We start from the raw sequence: 6,000 nt of genomic DNA on the forward strand, positions 1-6,000 counted from the left end.
GAAAAAAGTGGACAGCCAATGGAAACAACCAGAAGGTCTCAGCATCATTTTGAAAATGTAGAATTGACATCACCATCACTATTCCTTCACACATCATTCCTGGACCAAAGCAGGACTGTAAAAATGAACATAGTGGTTCTTGACTCTGTAATCTTCCTTTTATTTCTATCCAGTTAGATGAAAAGCCAGAAGGCCCCTCCTGCAGAGCTCACCAAGAACTTAGGAGAATATTGGATAATAGAGGTTTTATTTACTTATTTGATGGCTGGCATTTTATTCCCATTATTGATTTCTTCCATTTTTCTTTTTCTTTGAGAACTTATACATCTTCTTGTTTATGTTTTCAATAAAAGTTGTTATTTTTATTTTGTTTTTGATATAATTTCAGCTTTTCTCCCTTTCCTTCCTTCAGATCCTTCCTTCCTTATATCCCTTCCCTACATTACTTTAGATTTTTGTACCATTTCTTCATTTATTGTTACATTAAACATATACATATACATATATATATATGTATATATATATATATATTCATATCACCTGTCTTGTTCATATGATGCTACTTTTATGTACATTTTCAGGATTGATCATTTGTCATCAATGAGGTGGTGTGATCTTCTCTCAGAACAAATGGGTATTGACACAAATGAAATTAAAATAGACAAAATTTTTTGTACATTAACTGATACTTCATTTATTTCTCCAAATCTCTCATGAGTTTTGAGGTCCTTCCCCTCCTTAGGGGTCCTCTATTATGGTATGTATAATTAGTCTTCATATATCCCCATATTCATTTCATAAAGTTACCCCTCTTGGTCACTATCAGAAAATGGGATTTATACACACACACACACACACATATATATATATATATATATATAGTATTCTAATATAATAACATCTATAAATATAAATATATATTAATAAATACTTGTGTTGTGGTGTCTGAGACCTGTTACAGCACAAATACCTGCTTGAAGAAATATACTAGAATGAAATTTGAACTTTCATGATGAAAAATCAGCAGAGCACTGTAATATATTCAAGGCACCTAAGCCTTTGTAAATCTTGTAAATGAAAAAAAGAACCAGGCTTTGTACTTGCATTTTCTTAGCCCACTCATGGACACCAATTCACATGAGAAAATTGTGAGGTACACCAGAGGTTGCTTCTCCAGTTAGTTCATGGCTCCAGAATAAGACAATGGTTCTGGATCTCTACAGCCCAGTGTATTTCATTTATGCTAATGATACTGTACAAATATGGTGTGCCTTTGTTTGTAAATAAACAATACAACAGCCAACTAACCAAACATGTAACACTTATTGATATTTATATGACTCACATTATTTTAAATTGTAAGTTTAACCAAGAAAACAAATTTTTGAAGGAATTATTCCTCTCTAAAGATGTAAACAGTAACCAAAGGGAAAAGTTGATTTTCTCAATGCTTATACAAATGGTGGTAACACAATATTTAAACTATATCTGATTCCAAAGTTCATGGTCCTAATAACTGTGATAAGTGCTTAACTATGGTAAGTGTTTTCACGTTTATTACTTTATTTGAGCCTATAAAACTTTATGAGATAGGCAGAGCAAGCATCCGCTCACTTTACAAGCAATGAAATGGAGGGTTAGACACACATAGGGCTACTAAGCATCAGGCAAATGCCTGAAGTCTGGATCTTCCTGGCTTCAGAGTACAAGTCAGCTGTTATGAGCTACAAGAAGTCATGAGACACTAGGTAGTAGAGACAACATGCTTGTGACTCTATGAAGGATAGCATAAAGTTCCACTAATTTCCATACATTAAACCCATTAGGCATGCTTTAAAAACCATAGGAAGAATGAAACAATTTCTTTTCCTGGAATTTCTTCCATTCTGGAATTTCTATTCTCAACCAAATCCACTTGATAACTCCTCCTTTCAAATCTGTTGTAAACATCAAACAAAAGCAATGTGTATGAATGCTAACTTCCTTCTGGCTTTGACTTGGAAATTCTTCAACTTAACTCTATTTTACACTGGATCATATCTGTATTGTGGCATCAGAAAGTTTCAGGGAGTTAGTGGGATATTATAATCACTTATAAAATAATAACACACAAGAAAACAGTGTGGACTGAGGACTATAGTGACTTAAAGAGTATGAATAAGGGATAGCCCTCCCAAGCTAACATTGAGAAAAATTGCTGAGTGGAGTATTCAGCATTTGATCCCCATGAGAAAAACAGGTATTTAGGTGAAGACTATAATTTTAGTAATATGTGCAGATTTCATACCTGAATATCTTGGAAAATATTTCCAAGCCATATTCTTTTATGGCTTCTCAAGTGTTTTACATTAGAAACAGTTGCTTTCCCCCTATTTGTGTTTAACCTCTACCACTGGAGATAAAATATGGGTCTGTATGTCAGATCTCTGGAATACTTCATGAACACACAATGACTGCTGGGATGAATAGCGTTCTATATAACTGGCATAAAATCTTTTTGGATACCTCTGGCTTACTCCTAGACTGGTCTTCTAAGAGCTGTTCAGAAAGTCATATGGATATACCTGGAGTGCACAATGGCGGACTCCCTGCCTGGCTGGAAGTTGTGGCAAGGCATTTTTGGCAGCCTGGGAGAAGAAAGGGGAAGAGAAGAACTTAAGGTCTGCAGGTGTTGGTGGAGTAGTAATTCCTTTTCCAACTCTTGCTTGACGTCCTTCAACCAACTTTCCTAGAGAGATACAGCATCTACTTTGGAACCACATAGTGCTAACAGAGGCTAGGCCTCCATGTATGGTCTGTCACTTGTACTTCAGGGGACAGGGTTTCACTAAAGGCTCGTTTCCACATCAGCAAACCCTGAAAACACTTATTCTCAGGGTCTTCTCGGTCCCTGTCAATATTAGGAATGGTGCTGAGGTACAGGAAAACTCATTCTTCCTGTTAAACGCTTTTCTAACCTAAACACCAGAGAGGGCTGAGTAGATGATGCTTAATTAAACATTATAAATTGAGTTCAGATCTGTAGCACCCATGTACAAAATCTGGTTGAGACTACACAGAGGCTTGTAACTGAAACTCTGTATGAGGTTGAGGACCACTCTTATTCTCTAGCCAGTTAGCTTATTTGAATCAGTCAGCTGCAGGCTCAGTAAATGACCCTGTCTCAAAAGAAAAGTTAAGAGAGTCCACCCATTTCTGACCTCCCCACATGCACACATACATACAAATATATACATACACCATACATATAACATATGAACATACCACACACACACACATACACACATATGTATTCACCACACTTACATATAATATACAACACATATGTACCTCATGCATCACACCCCAACACACATATAATACATGAATACATCATATACCAACACAGAGGGGGGGGGAGAGAGAGAGAGAGAGAGAGAGAGAGAGAGAGAGAGAGAGAGAGAGAGAGAGATTCAACATACATATGCAACGACAGATGCTTTGGAATAATCCTGGTGAATATTTGTTTGAAAACAATTGTGGCTTGGTGGTGAGCACCTGTATGTAATGTTAAGATTTACATAGGTTTCCAGAGAGATTAAACTGCACTGTCTCTTGTCAAAGCTTAGTTCCCAGATCCTAGCCACTTCCCTTTCCTGCATTCTTCATTTGTTTCCTTTAGGGTCTCGCTTCTGAGCATCTAGCATCAGTTAAGTCCTATTTATGGCAAAGCTTCATATGATGATGTAAATGACGGCACAGCACAGACTCCTTTTCAACACCTGCCATTCTCAGTGTGAAACAGAAAGAAACTCATAGCCCTATAATGTACAAAAAAAAATTAAATATTGAAGCCACTTTAAATAACATCTCCATTTCTAACCAAAGATGTCATGCAGGAAGCCCATTAACAGTAAGGTTTTGCTCTGGTGCATAATTTTGCACTTCTAAAACACTTCCCCATATTTAACGATATTTGATCCTCATGACAACCCCGCACAAAATATAGGGCAAATGTTAGCTTGAGGGACAATGTGGAGAGGTGGGTGTGCTTAGAACCAGAGTCTGGAGACCTGATTATGTCAGTAATTAGCAGAGATACCACAGGCAAGACCTTAACCCTCTCTGGACTGGTTTTTGCTCATCATAGCATGAGGGGGTGTGCTTGTAGAATTTCAACGTTTGTTCCAAGTATTAAAATCCTGTCATACCTAAAACACAGAGATGACAGTAGATTAGGTGGGTGATAACTTATGTAGGGTCACTGAGAACAGGAGCAGAACCTGAACTGTGATCCACAACTAGTAAAAGAAGAGAAGCCTGGGTTTGAAAATGGTACAACATTGGCTTAGTGGCTTGTACATTACCCACAGAGGACATACTCTATTATGTGTCAGCCATTCTTAAATAACCAAACTGGTATGTTTTACTCACAGGTTATAGATGGGTAATTTGAAATTCCATGAGTTTGGAAAATTTAGCTTGAGTAACCAGGTACTATAAGAGTTTATGACATTTAAATGTCTCAGGTCATTCCATCAGCAATCACAAGTGCATTGATGCCATTTCTCAATAGTGTCAGTAATGTCATGGCATATTAAATGTTTAATGTGCTTGGATTGAAATTTGTATTCTTTCTTTGGTCACATTTTGTCATCTATAAAATTGACATTTTCACTTAAAATTGTTGCAAAGACTAAAAATGATGAAGAATTTAATTTTCAAAAATCATCAAAGTGTGCAAGTATATTAATTTTCTTCTATTCTTCCTTCAGGTTTTTCTTTCCGGTTGAGCAAAACAAGCTTCAAATTTCCAGTTTCTTAACCAAAGCACCCTGTCTTACATGTACATACAGTTAAAGCTGTAAAATTGCTTTAAATGTGTGGTGAATTAATACATTTTTTACAATTATTTGCTAGTTAGCTTATCATCTGAAAAAACATATATTATCAGAAAATATAATATTTAAGATTACACTTAACCAATATTTAATTTCTGTAATATCTCTATAAAGTAAAAAAAAAAAAAAAAGAAATGTCAAATGAAATTGAGGATTACACAAGTAAATGGAAGATGTCTTGTGCATACTTGGAGGAACTAACACTGAATATTGGTATGATTTTCCAAAATGTTGGGGGAGATTGGGTTCGGGATGCCTTGCATATATACCAGAGGCCTTAACTGTTCAAGTCCCTATTGCAAAGTGGCAAAGTGTTTGCATATGGCCTGAGAGCTTCCTGACACTTCAAGTGTTCTTCTCTAGGTTGCTTATAGTAGAAATGTAACATACATGCAATCTAAGTAGCTGACTAGATGCTATTGAGGAAGGAATAAGAATAAAGTCCATAGCTCTTCAGCACAAACACAATGTTACCATTGCTTTTGTAAATATGTGCATGTAAGAGTGTGGAAATGGAGAACAAGGTATTCTTGCTTGAATAGAAAAAAAAAAAAAAAAAAAAAAAACTGAAATTGTAGGATTTTCTCATACCAGGAAGCCAGGAACTGGGTGTATATATTTAGCAATCTGGGTGACTTGGCTCACAGCAAGTGGTATTTGTATAGCTGTAATTTTCATTTCATTTTTCAGCTGAGATGCCTTGATCAGCCTGAACACTGTGAGGAGTTCTTTTTTTCCAGGAAGAGGTAAAGTGTCTCTGCAAATTGGCTTCATTATTGGTCCAAAGGCTTCCACTAATTTGGGGGTTACTTTATGTATGCTTCCTTACTCCTCAGGGTTTGGTAAATTTATTAAAATAGTAAGTGTCTGTTTCTATTTTTCGCTTCCTTCCTTCCTTCTTTCTTCCTTCCTTCCTTCCTTCCTTCTTTCCTTCCTTTCTTTCTTAATTTATTTCTTTCACAAAGTTAAACAAAGTGCATTTTAAAAATATTCTTACATGATGGGATATTTTAAATTTTCTTATAGAAACTAAAGCATGCCTTTTACCGTACAAACCTAATGGATGTGAAATACAAAATAGGAAACATGATGGTATTCCAAAACATTAACTTTTCTCCTA

This window comes from Phodopus roborovskii, unplaced genomic scaffold (assembly GCF_943737965.1).
Source record: "Phodopus roborovskii unplaced genomic scaffold, PHOROB, whole genome shotgun sequence".
Lineage (NCBI taxonomy): Eukaryota > Metazoa > Chordata > Mammalia > Rodentia > Cricetidae > Phodopus > Phodopus roborovskii.